This window comes from Drosophila persimilis, unplaced genomic scaffold (assembly GCF_003286085.1).
Source record: "Drosophila persimilis strain 14011-0111.01,24,50 unplaced genomic scaffold, DperRS2 tig00000000-arrow-pilon, whole genome shotgun sequence".
NCBI lineage: Eukaryota > Metazoa > Arthropoda > Insecta > Diptera > Drosophilidae > Drosophila > Drosophila persimilis.
Window position 1 is genome coordinate 21233059 of NW_020825288.1, and position 18650 is coordinate 21251708.

General features: G+C 42.2%; 1 long non-coding RNA gene across 1 annotated transcript; it reads right to left on the reverse strand.

The window, feature by feature from the left end:
• Positions 1-392: 392 nt before the first annotated feature.
• Positions 393-833, reverse strand: LOC113567469. Its single transcript, XR_003409454.1, has 4 exons — positions 771-833; positions 675-707; positions 575-622; positions 393-516 (listed from the first exon to the last, which is right to left on the reverse strand). It is a non-coding gene; the product is annotated as an uncharacterized LOC113567469 (long non-coding RNA).
• Between the last annotated feature and the right edge of the window lie 17817 nt (positions 834-18650).

Below are 18650 nucleotides of genomic sequence, written 5' to 3' on the forward strand. Positions count from 1 at the left end.
CCCGCTATGCCAATCACTTGTAATAGCCCCATAAAATCGTATTAGATATACATTCGTATATGTGACACACTGAACGACAGAAACTAATAATTAGGATGGAATTCAGCGAACAATACTGGTCAAGGGAATGCGGTTTTACTTCAGAGGTCATGCAAAAATTGAGATAACTGAAACGGCGCCGAAACGGCATAGAAGAAGGGGTCTAGTGCGAGCCAATTTGTATTATGAAAACGATATCCTTTATGATGTAACGTTTCAGGAGATAAAGAATTTTCATCTGTAATGCGCCAATCATTTGTAATAACCCTTTCAAATGGGACTTGATAAACATATGGAACCAAATTATATTCAAAATATTTTCAATGAATCTGTAATCTATTATACAATTTCAATCCGCTCAATATGGTTTATTCGTTGTCAAAATTGCATTGTAATGATACTACCACCAGTTCTAATTCAATAATAACCTAAAATCTCAACGTTATTGTCGCCCCCATAGACCCTTTGGATTGCAAGCTAAAATGCCGTAAAATAATCATAATTATAAATAAACTTAACACGTCTTAATAGTCACCTCTATAGGCCTCGAGTGCCGCGTCATGGCACTGAGCCGTACTGCATTCTGAAAAGCAAAAAGTACAGTATCGGAATACTATTTCTTTTATTATAGTTACTTGTCCAACCAGCCACAAAGAAAGCAGCGCAATCTTTGGAAGTGAAAAGAAATATTTGTAAAAATAACCAATTATATCAAATTGTACATTTCATACTGAGAGTAGGAGTAGCAGTAGTAGATCCACACATTCCCAAAACCAGAGCTAGCAGTATGAATACGGTCAACCTCATGATGTTACGTTTCAATATATACTGATAATGCAATTCAGCTGTAATGTAACTTTCATGGATCATTTGTAATAAGCCTTTCAAATGTGATTAGACACTAGAGACCCATGCACCGACAAGACAGTCTCGGCATTCCGCCGTCTTGCAACAAATTTTGGTTCAGATTGAAAATATAAAATTTCTCATATTTACTTGGCCAACAAAAACTGTAAGTTAGTTTTTTTATTCTTTAAAAAGAGGAATAACTTGACTTTATTCCTATTTATATTTCTATTGATCATAATCAGAGAAGTGGTGGTAGACAACAATACGACTATAGTAATAATATAATCCAATCATATTTAAGAACCATTACAAATGGAATTAGATGTATGATATTAGTTGGTTATTTAGATGGGTATTAGTCATAGTTAGTAGATTCAATCTTTACTTCTCCATTCGGATCACATTCTGAAAATCGTTAAATGTAATAATTATATTTCTGTAAATTGATGTACTTGCCTTTAAAATCCGCTATGGCTTCCGTTTTGCATTTTCCCGTTTTGCAATCTGAAAAGCAGGAAATATTATCATAAAAGGTCGATAGATCAATCGTTAGTTACCATTCCAAGATTCCTCAAACGTAGTGGCGCAAGCTATAGAAATGGAAAAAAATGTTAGCAACACAACAAATTTAATTCATTCTTTATACCTTCCTCCTCGGGAGTTTTATGGCAACTCACTCGCAGAACGAGGGCCAACAATACGAATAGGATCGACCTCATGATGCTTCGTCTCAGCATGAACTAAGCTTTTATTTGCCGCATTCATGGATCTGCTCCTCTAAACCGTTTCAAATGTGATTAGATATATGATATTATATGGGGTAAAATACCATTGCAATTAGTTTAGGAACTCCAGTAGTGAGTCCCTAGCTTGACCAGCTGGAGACAGGTCCTTTGCCGGCTGCTGCTTCATTTCAATTTCCGGAATTTTTAGCCCTCACATTGCGATAAGTTGGCAAGACCAGGACCAGGGAGAGCCAAAAGTTGCGCAGAGTGAGAAAAACTTTGGGAATAGCTTGTGTCATGGGAAAGCGTACGATATAAAGAAATCTAAGAAAGTGGGCAAAGTGTTTTTGTGCTTTTCGAAGGCAACTAAGCGCGAAAAGTTTCCCTTTCTCCCACTCTCTATATATATGGCAAGGACAACAACAACGCCAACGAAGACGACGATGTTGGAGCTCTAAATAAAATAAATTCGATTCGCATTTGGCTGAAGATGGCGAAAAAGCCGCCAACGGGCCTCCTCCTCTCCTACTCCACCCGCGACTCTCGCCCTTGGCAATCATCGCTGTGCAGATTTTTTGTTTGCCGCTCGCCGGGCCCCAACTTTTCTCTGTCTTTTTTTGCCCGTTTTGCGTTTCGCGACGCGCTGCCACATTAATTTCACTTCTTATAAATCTCACTAGCTGTCCCCCAGTTGCCCACCCATCGACCCATCCACTGTGGAATCCAACTTAAAGTTACGTTGGGCTGACGCTGGCCCTTAAAGTCACAAGTTGTTTGAACCATAATTCATTTCCTTATCGGGTTCCATTCAATGCAAACACACACACCCTCACATTTCTTTTGTTTGCCATCTTTTCAATTAGTGTCAATATTTTAATCGCTTTCGATTAATTTCAATTTGCTCGGCTATTTTTCAACAAAAACACTGAAAATTGCTTGCATTCGCTAGCAAATATTGACAGACTTGTAATTTTACCTAAACGATGGGCCAGGCCCAGAGCGTAGCCCTGGCCCTGGCCCTGGCATAGAAGAAATCTGATTGCCCTACAGCCATATGGAGTAGGGTATATGTCCAGAGTTTAGGTAGATCCCAAAAAACGACACCTGGAATAAAATAAATTGCCTAATGTGCACATATGGATATGCATATTCCATAGATAAATTTCTATTGCCTAGTTAGGGGGGAAAAAAGCGTGAAGTCTGCCCGAATTGCTCTTTGTTTGAATACTTCTAGTTGAGTGCATTGTCTCAGGGAAGGGTATAGAAATGATAACAGATGATTGCTGATTGCTTAGGAAACTTGAAATAGATTCAATTTACATATATTGAATATATATTAAATATATTATATACTTCAGAACTTAAGTGTTGGCTCTTTGACTCATAGCGTAGTTTGTGGACAGGCTAAAAACACTAATTTATCATTGTATCTTTTTTGCAAATTTTCCGTAAATTCTTTACATGTTCATATTTGAATACACACTGAATTGGCAACTAATTTAAATTCATTCACATGGAATTGTTTTTTGTGTGTATTTTGCGGGTCGATCCACTTCAATTGTAACAGCAAAATTATGCTAAAAAAGGTTTTGGTTTTTATAAATAAAATAAAATTCAGGTACAAAAAAATTAGGAAACAATATTTACAGGTTTTCATGGTTGTAAAGGCTTTTTGAGGTCCATAAAAAGTTGCCTGTCTAATGTACAGGACGAATTGACATGTTTAATGTTTGGTGGGGAGAGGTCGGGGACGCGGCAATAAAAGCCATATAATGGCATTTGGCAGTAGGAAAATATTGAGCAATAAAAGTCGCACAAAAACCTAATGAAAACAAACAAAACTATAAATTCGCCAGCATAAAACTCCACGATTGGCAAAGCATTTAACACAAAACAAATAAACATTTAAGTTTTATTTATACGAGAGAGAGTTGCTTTGCCCCTCACATTTCTCTGCCACATTCTCCGCTTAATCATGTTAAAAGCCAAATGCTGTGCGAACAAGTTCGTGGCAATGAAACAACTGTTTCGTATATCTGTGGATGTGGATGCGAAATTGGAGCTGAGTAAATTGCATTTGACATTGCGTTTGAGTCTGAAATGGATGGAAGCCGGGGAATGACAAGTCAAAGTCGCTCGTATCAACCGGAAAAAAGCAACGAAAGCATTTTGAACAACAAATAAGAATGCATTTTCAATATTACGACTAAAAGGTACCCTCTACAAGGGAACAATCTAACAAAATCTTTATCGATGAATAGAAAACGCTTCATTATTTCCACGAATACCCATCTACTCCTCTTGTACCGGGTAGAATAAACTTAGCCCACATCTGTTTCTCTTTCTTTTTTGAATTTATTTGGGTTATAGCTGTTGTGGTCGTTGTGGATTGACTTGTGGTCGGAGAATATGTACGATATACTCACACATGTGGGTCAGTCGGGCGATTGTTTGGTCTGTCAAAATGACAGAATATATTCTGCCCCTCATATCACATAGCGTATGTTGGGTGAATAAAAAGAAAATAACTGGAAATACATTTGACTGTCAGTGGGGATAATTGTAGTCATAATATTCTAAAATCTTCACCCCCTGTCTTCCACGACTGACATCCTAAGCTATAAGTGCTTTATTCGAGCTGGAATTGCTAATTTGCGTCAAGTATTCAATTACTTGTATTTGGCTTAAAGAATATGCTTTAGGCCGTCCTTTGCCCGTCCTTCAAATATTGCTTAGCCATTTGTCAGAGACCCAAATCAAAGAAGAGCTCTTCCCCCATCCATATATCAGGCCGGGCTACCTCAACTATTAGGCTTAAACGGTTGTTTGTGGTCTCAGCGACCGTAATTATAAGTTAAGCTGCTATTAATTATGGCGCCTAATAGAGAGAGGAGTAGTAGGTGGCTACACAGCCCATATGCTTAACCTCAATGTCGGCATCATGGCCCACACCTATACTATACGTATACTCGTACATATTGGCTCATCCATAAGCAGTGCAGTGCATATATCAGGCATCCCAGCCGCCCAATAGTCTAATCGCTTCGGCGGGCAAAAGTCGCTTTTCGGGTGCGCGCAACCCCAAAACGAACCCTTAATTAATTTGCGAGTTCGGTATCAAATTTTCACAAGTGTGTGAGGGGGTGCCACGTGGTGTGCGTGGTTGTTGGGAGAACTTTGGCGCTAATTAGCAATAAATTTGATATTTGAAAAGGAACTGATTGAGCCGACAGAGCTCCTCCTCTGTTCGTGGATTATGATATATTGCTGCTGCTGATATATGTACATACATATATCACTTAATGCTAAGAAACAATAAATTGTTTCTGAGTACCTGTTTTGGCAATCGAAATATTTTAAATTGAATACCCAACAATACATTAACTGCATCCACTTTATCGGTACCACTGCAATTAACATCCTAGAGGATACATTGGCCGTGATTACGTTATATGCCATAAATTCGTCACCATCGCTGTAAAAGCTCGCGTGTCACTCCAAGTCTGTAAAGTTCCATTTCCATCCAGGACAGGATGGGGATTCAATGGGCTCACACCTTAACCGATGACGCCTCCAGCAATCCGATCAGCAATGCAGCCAAGCACCAGGGGGCCGCGGATGACATAGTGCGATCCGCCTCGTCACTTTTTCCGACTTTGATCTTTAATAAACAATTAAATTGTATTTTAATGGATTCGATTTTCAGTCACATAGCGACTTTATTCCTGCTAATCTATTCCACTAATCTCACTGAGAATGAGCACCATCTTATAGATGGCTTTGAATTGTTAGGCAACCTAGGCTTATTAGACTAATTAGAAATAAATTAGATATTTGAAAAGCCGATTGAGCCGATTTTGACAATTTATTGCATTAAATACAACATCATTATATTAATTATCAAGTTTGATTATTGATTATTATTGTTCAGCCGAAGCATTATGCCAGTGATGAATCGTGCGACGATGTTGCTGCTATCATCGTAATCGTCGAACGAAAAGCCTCGCACCTCTCTGTGCCAGGCCTGGCCTGCGTACTCGCCGTTCTGGTTGACCACCGGATGTGGCTGGTATTGGCCAACACCATAGCCGACAATGAGGCCTGTAGCACGATCCACAACGCAGCCAATGACCAAGGGGCCCTGGATCTGGATCAGTGATGTAGTTGATGACTCATTGAGGGCACTGGCCAGACCATTTGCCATCTCGCTAACCGCTTCCTCACTTTCTATGGCCCCGACTGCATCCTGCAGATAACGGGCTATTCTGTGGCCATTGAAAAAATAGACCCCTGTCCGGAATCCTATTGGCATGGAATACGAGCCAAAAAAATTGTTATTGCCAGCGTCTGACAACGGTGCAACGCGAACCAGATGATATTCTGGAGGTTCCTCTGTATTTGGTTGTAGCGAAAACGTATTCCTTATATTGCGGAAATACCTTCCCATAATGAAACAATCTAGCCTTGGATTTGTACTGAATCCTAATTCTAATTTTTGGTAAGCTTGTAAATTTTGCTAATTCACTTTGAATAAGAGATGGAACAAGCATAGTGCTGCTAGATCAGGACCTATTGGTAGATTTCATCGATGTTTGATTTTCCACAGCGGACATCGATGTTTATTCTCAAAGAGAAACAGAAGGTTGTTACGCGCATATCTCAGGCAAATAAGCAAAAACGCGCTGCTCGTTAACCGAACCAATAACCGACTAATAATAAAAAAATATATAACTTAACTTAATAAAAGAACTAAGATTGCATTCAAAATACAAGTACAAATAAAAATACTAAATACGGGAAAGGTACATGAGTATTAGTAATTGAATGAGAAAAAGGGAATTAGTGGTGGAAATAATGTAAAGGGACCGAGTGTAAGACCCTAAAAATGTTAGGCAGGGACAACGGTATGTAGTTTCTAGTTGGAATGTATATAAAACAAGTATTTATTTGAAAAACATCGCTATTTCATCGATGTTTTGCTCTATATCGATATAAAAAAATTAATTTCCCTCTTAGTAACCTATCCGAATGTTAGAGTGGCGCATTTTCATGGAAATCCTGTGTTTGAGACTGATTTTTCCCAGCCTTTCCATCTTCATTACTTGCTCGTATATTCCGCCGTCTTTTGAAATCTCATTATACGAGCAGAAGGTGTCTGCTATGAAAACTCTTTCTTCTTTGCTATCAGATAGAGATCACGTGATAGTTCTAGGTGCTTTAAACTTGCCAGGTGCTGTTGGCCTTAGGTAAACGAGTCGAACAACCAGTGCGGTTTGTTTAATCTGTCCCAGTCTGTAGCCAAATATGTGATTCCTTGCAACGATCGCTTAATCTGTGCCTTGCATCTGATCCGACTATTTCCACATGGTGGACGTATTGTTCATGAAAAATTTGACATAGCACTGCAATGCCGAAGTTTCCATTGGATGGCTTTACAGTGGCAGCTTTGCATCACATCCAGAGTGAACAGTAAGTGTCTCTTCGGGTATTCAATGTTCTCTCAGCCAATGTCAATGGTTTCAGATGAGGCCGTCTTTGCTTGTGCTGCGGTCCAAAGCCGTAGTGTTGCGCTTAGGCTCACAGATGCACGAAATTCACCCCAGAATGCAAGACTTTGAACAAATTTCATGGATGAACGTACGTAAGTTCATATATTTGTATTTATGGAAATGGCGAAAAGTTGAGTTAGTTTCAATTGTTCGATTATCCAAATATTTCAACCCTACCCTTCCTATCGTGTGAGCTATCACCACTAGCAACAAAAAAAACTAACAGATTGACAAACATTGGATGTTACAGTAAGTTTTGCGCTTAACAGCTCTCAGACGTCTGTGTATATTTTCCCGGCAAAATTGTATATGTAGAAAAAAAATGTTACATTAAATATAATTAAATTCTTGCAAACATTTCGCTTTTCTTTGGACTTTTAGTTCTTTCTTCTCTCATATTACCTATTCATCTGCTTATCTTTTCCATTATCCGACGATAATCTCACTGATCAAGACTACCAAATGTAAGATGGCTTTGAAGACGATTTGGTGTAAGCCGGTGTTGGGGCAAATACCGCTCACAATCGGTAAGAAGCTCAAGTACTGCGTTTCCGGATCTATTTCGGGCACCATTTTCCCCGCCATACATCCGATGAAGTCTCCGGTAACCCGATCCATAGCGTAGACAACCAACAGGTGACCGTGGATCGGACGTTGGACCAGTTGCGGCATACACCATGACAATTTCAACACCAGGCATAGTTTGTGGGCCACGCTGTTAATCTCTTCCTCGGTGACGGGCCGGTTCGGTTCCATTTGAGACCGGGCGTTGGTCAGCAAGATACGTCCAAATTCGATGGGGTCGATGATGTAGCACTCGCTGTTAGCTAGTGAATGGGGCTCCACCACTAAGCCGTACATTCTAGTCGGCAAAAGCGCCGAGAATGCGTAGTTTCCATTATAAAATGGACCCAACACAATCGGTGTATTCAAATCAGGGTCCTCCAAATACGACAAAGGGAACGTGTGCACTTCCTGGTCGGCGTCGCTGTTGTTCACGTTACCCTCGGGTCCAGCGACGTGGTTTGGCATGGCAGTTTCCACCGAAGCAGAGGAGTCAGCCTCATCGTGTTCTTCCTGGACATTTAAAAGCTCGTCATGTAACATAGCCTCCACTTTAAACGATCGTCAAACTAGGCAAAATAAAGCTTTTTATACAAAATGTACTAGTTAGAGACTAGCGTGCCGTCTATCGTAACTATCGCGTAACTATCGATCAATACAATTGAATTACAAGTGAGTAAAACATCGTTTTATGTCTTCTAGTCGATAGTAAAGAATATGTATTTATTTTATTTATTTAGTTTCGATTATACGCTGCCTGCACTGTGCAATATTATTGATTATTTTCTATATTAACTTAAAACTACGAGCACTTGTATCACTGTATATCTCTCTTCCGCTCTACATTTGGGAGCAGTCTCCTCTCCCGGTGTCTGGCTGTCGGTAACCTTGATTGCCATCACCGTCAGCTGCTGGGACGCAACCAATTGCGAAAGTAATCAAGCATACAGAACACCGCACCCCAAACTCTGTGCAAGTGGGAAATAGAAATGGAAAAAAGATGGAAAAGGAGAGAGAGGGAAAAGTCGTGCATAAATCAATTTGAAATGAAACGTACACTCCGTGTACTTTGTCGCTACTTGTAAGCGCCTCCGCCTTCGACTTCGCCTTCGCCAACGTCACCTCCTGCTGGCTCCCGGGATGGCTATCCACGGATCGGCCCATCCTGGCAACAATGTATCCGCGCGGAGCTCTACATAAATTTACCGGGGAAATCTGCATAAAATCAGCGCTAACAAGCAGCCGCCTCCGCGACCGGGAGCCAACATCTTTTTCCGGCTACACAAGAGTTTCCGCTTGAGTGAACCGCACCGCAGCGCACCGCACCGAGAGGTGTATGGGTGGGTGGAACACGCAGAGAGGGTACAGGAGTACGGTAGGTACAACGTCTCAATATTGCAATCCTGTCAAGGCCGTGAAATTGACTGAATGAAACTTACAAAGCTGTCAAACAAGCTTAGCATTTGACATAGTGCCAAAGAAGCTACCACGGATCCCGTTGAAGAATTAACCATGTGGAGAACACAGATATATGGAAATGATTGGAGCCGCTTTCAAATGCCAGAAATGCCAGAATGTGCACTTTCCAAGCGTGAAACCATTGGCAACCGTAAGGAAAATGGGTAACGATATAAATTACGGTTTCCACTGAATGGGGGATTTGGGTTTTTGGAATTGGGTGAGAATTGGGCTTGTTTGCACAATGCTGGAGCCAGTGACAGTCATCACTAATTGCCAATGAGATGGAAACAGCACGAGAGGATACCACTTGTTTACAGACCATTGGATACATCGACCATTTGCCATGGCCCTGGCCAAACCTGAACACTTAACACTGCGGCTTGTTGACATGGAAACTGACTTAAGGTTAGGATCTGCAGTGCCATTGCAGCAACCTCCGTTCCGTTCCGTCACTGCCTCTGTCGTAATCCGAATGTAACACAAACTTCGCTGCCAAGTTTACGACAATTTGCTAAGTCATAAACTTGGGCCGGAGCAAAACCACACCACACCAGGGCACAGAACCAGGGCCTCACAGCAGGATGATATTCACTGGGATAGGTCAGTCCATGGATGATGGGCCTCGGGTGGAGTTGCGGCTCTATAGAGCAAACAAACATACGGTAACTGCCAGCTGGTCCAGGAGCACAGTGGAGGATGTGGCCAACGACAGACTTTATGTTTATGTAAATTACCATGTCTTCCGGAGAGTGCAAAATATGATCCCTCCACATCCCACAATCCACCCCACCCACAGCCACACAGTCAACGCATAAACTTTAAATTGTTGACTAAAACAGAAGCGAAGCACTACCCAAGTAATTTCATATCAAATAAATAGTTGAGCTGGGTAATAAAACAAAGGCAGCAATACATCAGAATTCCATTTGCCCGGCAATCTAGCGACATGCAAAGTGAGTAACAGACGAAAATAGTATATACATAATCCCGGGTTCATGCCAAGGATCTCCCACCCCGGCCAGCACTTGCAGGGCGCTCTTCCTGGCGGAGTGTGAGTGCTCGAAAAACAAGTTTGTCATTACCAGAGCGACACGCTGGAGACGAAGATGAAGTTCTCGATGCATGTTTTGCTCTTCCTCCTCTCCACTCGAGCACGAGCACTAGTACGAGTACTTTCTTCCAGCTTCCCTTTTTATTTCTTTAAGCCAGGACTACATTTGCATTTGACAATTGCGAGCGCCACTGTTGTAAAATTTGCAATGTAAAGCGCAAAATGAGACACAGTCCATCCAATCGTAGGCACAGTGGGGCAGAGGCGCACGTACCTCCACATAAACATACCCGATACTCAGTTTCTATACGGGATTCCCAATCAAATATCTATCTTATGATAGAACTTAATGCATTGATTGTATAGTTCAGCAAAGTTTGATTATCTTTCGATAGTTCCCCCAACATCAATGATATATCCCTTTTCCAATTACCCCGTCCACAGTGCAAGGCCGACGACGACACATGACAATGTGACTGCTACTTCCACCCACACTTATTCGTTCAAACGGAAAAAAACGAAATAGAAAAGAGGAATAGAAGGCTAAGCGGAAACTGGAATCGAGACACCGACGACTGGCAGATGCTAATCCAGTTGCGCTTTTGTGTCATTCGCATTGTCACATTTGCTGGGCCCTCGTTGATAATGGCCCCGGGCTTTATTGTTCCTCCCGTTTCAGGCCAGACGCCAGTCAAGCAGCCGCCGCCGTCGTCGCCCATCCCATTATCCGTCCTCGTTGACTTGACTGGATGCCATTGCCATCGCAGCATCATGCCCATGCCCCCTGCCACATTACACACGCCACTTGGCAGAACTCATCTCATTAAGCTCTGCATGTGCACATGCTGAAGTTGTTCTTCAATTTGCGTCTGCCTCTGCTTTCTATCTACATATGTACATGCCCATGCCCACTGACAAAGCTTTTTTGAAAGTCCTTTTTTTACTCAGTTTTCTTTCACTTTTATTCCACTTTTTTTTTACATTCAGGAGTACAATTTTCTTTTAGTTTTGTCAACTAATTCTTGTCTACATCCTGAAGAGAGAGCTTTAAGAGCAACACAACCTGAAGACAGGACGACGAGTTCACGAAAATTTATTGCGCCGTGGGGTAATTTATTTATTCGAATTATTTTTTTTTTTTTTTTTACCAATTGAATGAATGCGAAAATCTCCAATGTGCAATTTCCATTATGTGAATGGAGCGGAATAAAAGAGAACTATCTCGATATATTTGTGGATTCGATTCGCATATATAGTACATATATAGTATAAAAACACATAACATCAGCAATTACAGAGGCACAGAAGGGGAGAGGAGAGACCTTTTTACGATATCTTGGTTATTTGCTGAGGCGGGTCAACGTTGCGGCTACTCAATCAATATTGGCTTTTCCACACACATTTGGCATACAATCGTATCTCGATGTGTTATATGCCTTCTGTTTGCTGGTCAAACATCAGACTCCGCAACACAGCATCACAGCAAGAAGTGAAATGAACAAATAAATTAAATTAAAATGTATACAAACATAAATTATTTAGAGATAATGTACTGAGGTCAGTGGAGCGGCTAACAATAACCAGTAACCAGCAACCGAATAGCCAACAGCAGCAGCATCAGTGGGCCACCACAATAAATGCAATAAAACCAAATTCAATTGGCGGCCAGAACCAAGGCGATGAAGACAAAGTGGGTGAAGAGATGGCCAAGACCAAGGGGTGGTTCCACCTCAGACCAGGAAAGAGGGCCATGACACTGGTGGCCAAGTAAGAGATGGTGGAAACAAAGAGGCCAAAACACCAGAGGTGGGGATCACAGCAAGAAGCAAACAAAGACAAATAAGCGAACGGCGGCGTCCCAAAAGTGAATTCCAAATAAATCACCCAAAATGAGAGCTCGACGAAGAAGGAGACCAAGAAGAAGTTGGCCAGGAACGAAGCGAGGCCCTGTCTCTTGACTTGTTTGGCCATTTGTTTTGGCTCTTGTACATTTCACTTTGTGTATTTTCTGGTTTAGTGACTTTGACCTGGCGCGAATACCAGAGAAATCATTTATTGAATTGTCTTCCCGAAATAAGAAGAATCGAAATTATATGTGCGAAATCAACAATACAACCACAAAAATACTTTACGGAATCAAGAAACTTTTCAAAAAAGTTTTTAAAGTAACTTTTGCTCCAATGATGTTTTTAAATGTGGAAAAATTTTTGTAAATTTATGAGAAATCCCCTAAAGATGCATCTACCTGTGAAACACTCATATTATTGATAAATCTATTCCATTTAAGTACTTCAATTTTTCGTTTGAATAAATTCATTTCTGTAAAATATTTCTCTCAAATTGCATTCACAACAGGGAAAACCTGAGGTAAGTAGCTGGCATAAGCTTTTCTTTTTTCCCCCATTTCGATTGTAGCTGCAACTTATTTAAATGCAAACCAGTGAACGAGGGAAAGACACAATCGAGTCCGGAGTCGAGAGTCCTTTTGCATCCTTTTTGCAGGCAAGTAAATCTCTGAATTGTTGCTGCTTTTTGCTGTATTCAATTTGAATGTCAAAGCCTGGGCTCAGACTGCTTTTTTTGGGATTTCCCATGTAAGTTTTAGTCCTCCTTTTGATTAAGTAAATTTTTGAATTTAAGTGGAAAACTCTTTTGGAGCAAACACCTTTTATTGTAGTTGACTGAATGGTAGGTTTGATTTGTTGTGGAGATGGCCTAAAGATCATTTCTTAATTAATGTTTACTGTCATATCTATCATAGTAATATGTTATTTATTTAGTTGCCCTGCATATCCTGAACTCTCTCTCAAGCGAAATCTGTCGCCCCTTTTTGTGTTCTGGCTCTTTTAGGCCAGGTTTTTTAGAGGCCTGGGCAGTGGTGATGTTGGTCCATTCGTGGCCGCGAGGCAGTTGAAGTAAAGACGAAGTACTTTGCCAAGTTCATAAAATATTCAGCTGCACTTTAGCCAACAAACAGCCGCTAAGAAGTTGCCTGCAATAATGTTATTTTCCCAGCCGCACCTCCACTCGAGTGGAGTCCGGACTCCGGAGTGGAGTATTCTGGCGTGGCGGAAGTTGTGGAAGTGTTCCTGCTTCTTCTTCTGCTGGGGATTGGGCTGCACTCTGCTGGCTGCTGGGGATTGAGCTGAGTGGGTGGGTTATTCAAGCAAGTGGTGCCAAATGGCAGATTAAAACGGTGTTAAGTTGCGGCTGGCGGAGATTTTACTTGCGGCGGGAGCAGCTCTGGCAGGCAGGTGCTTAAGATTACGCAAAGCGAATAAATAAGCGGTTCCCGCAGGGGATAAGCGACTGTCTGGTCCTCCTCCTGGACTCCCCAGGGCATATAACGCTGCACAGATCTGGCAGAGTTGAGTTATGTCCCTGGCATTTGCCACTTACCCGCCACAGCACTAATTGCGCTAAAAATACTGCAGCAAGTATTTAAATGAAAGTCCTTAACATGTGACATTCCCATTCACGGTATGCAAATGCCTAACGAACATCCTCATCGGTTTCTGAATGGACCAAGATATGGGACCACGACCACTCTGACGACAGCGACACCTTCAGCTGCTGTCCCTGTCAGAAGCAGGGGGCCTGGGGTCTTGGTGTTGAAAATGTTTGCTGCTGAAGGACACGGCACAACAGAATGAATGCAGAAACGTCGTTGGCATTCGGTTGTGTAAACATTTTAATTTCTGCTGCTAACAAATGTGCCATAGGACCAGAAACCGTAGGACCAAAAGAACCTCAGCTGCCAGGACCAAAGCAGACGTCACCTTGCACACAGCCATGCGGCACGGGGTACGGGGCACGGGGCACGGAGTAGGCTGCAGGATGCAGGGGCTGCCCTCTATCCCAGCTGCAAACCAACATGTGGACCACGGTCGAAATGCCTTTGTCTCCACCTCCCCGTCTCTGCTCCCTCATTCTGTTTGGGACATGGCCAAGACGAGTACTGGTGGGTTTCCACAATGCGAGTGTGAATTTGCAGCTTCAATTTCAATGTAAAAACCCAACGAAGCCAAAGGGAAACGAGGTGTCGAGGCCTGCTTTTGGACCCAGAGATGTGATAAGTGTGTTTTTTGAGAAGATTGTTAAATTAAAAATTGGGAAATGGAAAAGATTCCTTCCTAATTTTCCTTATGGATCAGATGAAGCGCAAGTCACATTGCGATTAATCAGTATAGACGGCATCTGAAAAATAGATTGCAACGAAAAGCTACGAAATACAGAGTACAGAGCTCTCATTAAGTTTTCCTAGGTCAGAGATTTCTTCTCCTATTCCGCATCATTTTTAAGGACATACTTTGGATATTAAGGATAAGTTTCCCCTCAATATATATCCAACTTATCCTTGATTCCTTTAGCCAGGCACGACTCACGTTCCCACCTCTGTTCGAACTTTGGGTCCTTGTAGAGTGTATGAAAATCTGAGGCTTTTGTACATTTTCGCTGCAGTCTCAAAATGCCGTTTATGTTGCACGCCTGGACCTGGACCCAGTCACTCTCACTCACTTACAGAGGCACGAACGAGCACACTGCCTGCCTCCTTCCACGCCCACTTCGAGGGAATATGTTTTTTGTTCATTTTATGGCCTTTTCTGGTGCCATAAACACCAGCACCTCCGTCATACCGCCGACCATTATGGGTATGCTTGGCAGTGCATCCCCCCAACCCTCCTCCTGCAACCATTATGGGGCATGCCTCTGTATGCCTGGGTAAAGTGCAAAAAAGAGAGAAGACATCTGAAAACCGCATTTGGTTTCCACACACAGAGGACCTCTAATGTTTAGAGATGTGTTTGCATATAATATTTATAAAATAGGGAAAGCGAAAAGCGATGCGGCGACTGAGAATGGGACTGTGGCAGGATGGCTCTAAGCTTTTTGTGTGTGAAAATATCAGATATGCATTTCAAGGATACAATTACAAAAGCAAAGCAAAGCCACCACCACCGCCCCACAGCACATCACTGACAGGAACTGGAAAAACTTTTGCAGTTGCTCATCCTCATTGTACAACTAATGTTGAAATTTGGAAAATTTTAACAGCAAAAGCAGCTGAAACAGAAGGAGATACAGAGAGAGGAAAGGCATCGGCATCGTGAGCCAGAAACTGTGGCAAGTATTTGGCATTCGCCTTCATTTAGCTGACAGTTTATTATTTTTAATGAGGCATATTATAATCAACATGCCACCAGGCGCCGCCACTCATATATATTTGAAAACACCAACCACAGCAATCGCTGATTTTGACAGCGAAATTAAAAACACTGACAGGACCCATTAAAATATTTATAAAGAAACTGAAATGAAATCGCACACAAAATATCCTTTTGTTTCGAGAGATCTCTCACTCCCATCTAAATAGATACACCAGTGTTGTGGAGGGGGGGGGGGGGAATGGGTCCTAGTAATTTATGTGGGACAAATGTCCTGGGCTATATCTATATCTACCTTAGTGCACAACAAAAATATGTGTATATTCTCAGCCGGCAAAGTTTCACACCATAAATTAAATCCCAATGTGGCATTGGGTAAGTACAATGACATTTATTATAATTTACCGGGGGTGCCTCCACAAAAACGAACCGAGAAGACACAAAATACAGTCCTCCAACGAAACGAGGAATACCCTGTCTGCTTAACCATCTTGAAATAGCTCTCCCTCCCTGAAAGGATAGCTGGAACAGAATGTATTCACAATATATTTGAATGTATTTTGTCGCCTTGAAGTTTTTCTCCCCCTTTAAGATAATACTTTGGAGTATTTCTTGCTCCTCTTTGGAATGGTGGATGGTATGTTGGAGATGCCTGTAAACAAGGACCCAATGCCCAGGCCATTTGATCTTAAGCAAACAATTCCAGCGGGTCAACAGGGGCTCAGCAGAGTGTGGGGTGACCTGCTGTAGAGCTGTGAACAGTGTGTGACTATTATCCTTTGACCACTAACCTTAACCATAAATTGGCCAAAGAGCCAGGCACACACACACACACACACTTACAGTCAGGGTTGACAGCGGAGTGTACTACGCCTGACCGCCGATATGAATGTCCTTCCTGGTTGAATGTATGTGTATGTTTGAGAGTATCCTGTATCCCTATGTATAGTCCAATCAATTTATCACTCGAACAGCGTCAAGGAAGCAGCGCCGACATGCACAAACACCGAACGAAGAACGAAGAAAAAAAGGAAAAAATAATAATTTGCCCTCCATTAGAACATTTATAAACAAAGGATATTAGACAGGACAGGGGGTAGGAGCAAGGCAAAAAAAAGGTATTAGGGCACACGTTATGGGGCTCATTGGATGTGTCGCCAAAGATTTAATGGAGCACGAGAATGATGGCAGCCAAGGTGAAATTGCGCTACGGTCCACGGCCAGGTCCACTGACCGAAACACAATAAATCATAAAAAGGAGTCTGCCATTGGGTTTATTGATATTGCATGTCCCTGTACAGCGAGCGGCATTAATATTAATCAAATTTATGCCCTATTCTCTATCGCCTGGACCCAAAAAAAAAACGATATATGTTGTTAGATATATATAGATAGATATTGATGATCAAAAGTTTTCCCCCTCTTGGCTTATTGACTTTCAGCTGTGGCCGAACAATACATTTTCTTGCTATACTTTTAGTTTTGGCGAAAGTTTTACAATTTATTTGGTCTAGGGGATAGACAGTGTCCTGTTCATAACTAAATTATGTTAATTTCGTATCGTCCATAACTCATGGCTAACAGCCGAGTGAAAGTTATTGGGGCTAGCAGTCAGATTAAGTATACGCTCTCGATGGACATTGCAATTGGGGTTGAGTTGAGTCAGAGAAGAACACTGAGTCCATGGACACTGGTGAGAGAGCACTGGTGACTGACCTGTAAAGTCAGTCAGCTCTTTCCCATTCACATTTTCTGCATATCAAATCGCATCATTTGCAGCATTTAGTCAAATGAAAAATGGAGTGCAACAAATCAGCATAAACCAAAAAGGAAACAGGCCGAAAATTTTGCAGGGGCCAGTTAGCAGCTTGACAAATTGCCACTCAACCGAAAGAGTCGGTGGAAGAGGAGCTCTGCTCTCGAGGGCCTGGCGGGCAATTGTTTATTTGGCTTTCATGTCGCGCATGTTAAATGCAAATTATTCAGAAATGCTTTTAACCTGGCTCAGACGGTGGCTTAGCGCACACATCCTGTGCGCGTTGACCCAGGACGTTTCACGAAGTGCCAGAGCGCCAAAGCGCCCCCTCAATGTTAAATGTAATTTCTGGCATTTTCTTTATTTTACAAATAAGCTTCACGCGATTATGCAAATTTTCTGTGTGTTCCCAGGATTCGCCTGACTGGAAACACAGGCGCATTTCTGTGGCCAGGTTAGGTCAGGTCTCTACCGCCTCCTGGTTAGGAGGCATTCGAAAGGTCACTTAACGTTGACGGTTGACGTGAACCGCGCGACGCGTATGAATAAATTTGCAATTTGAAATTCGAATTTCACAGTAAAGAAGAGTTGTTCGAGAGAGAGAGAGAGAGAGAGAGAGAGAGAATAAGAACGCTACGATAGATGGTGTCCTGCTCAATCATCCTATGTTTGAGCTTTAATTTAATATAACCCCCCAGCGCTTAACAATGAAAATAATAAAGTGTCATTTGGCCAACGGCAGAACGAACAGCTCCGCTCCCGTTGTCTGTCTGAGCCCCAGGGTTATATATGGCAGGCAGAATGGAATGTGTGTGCATTATGTGCATTTGATATATTTCTTAATAAAAATATCACGCAAGTCCAACAATGTCACCGAGACACATACACACTCCCCGTCATACAGGAAACCCGTCCACGTCTCCTTGCAGGAATCCTCAGCAGCTGCAGACAACTCTGGTTCTGGGCTCTGGCTCTGGGGAAGGGGCCTTCGGAGAACCCATGTGTCGTCCGGGAAAATGAAAAATGATCAAAGTGAGTGTTTGGCTCAAAAGACCAGGAACAGAAAAAAAAGAGAGTGTGTTGCACCAGCAGCTGCTCCTGTCTCCCGCCTCTTTTCATGTGTGTGAGTGTCACCAGGGGATATCATCAGTTGCTACTTGCAATATTTAGCAGCTCCCAGAGCACACATCTGCTCTCCGCGCTGGGATGTCCTGTCCACTCAGTTAATGCGGGCAAACAAAAGGAGTACGAGCCCGCAGAACTGCTGGAAGAGGTGGCATGCCAATGCCCATGCCCCTGCAGCAGCTGTTGCAACAGAGTAATCAGCAGCCGTAGATGGAGCGAAGAGGAGCAGTTGCCTTAGCCACCAACTAATTAGTTACTATGCATTGATTTTTATGCTTCTGCTTAATTTCGCATGACAAATTGTTAATACGTCAAAACAAAGGAGCTCTTTCCCATTCGTATGGTTGCCACGGATGGGATGGGGTT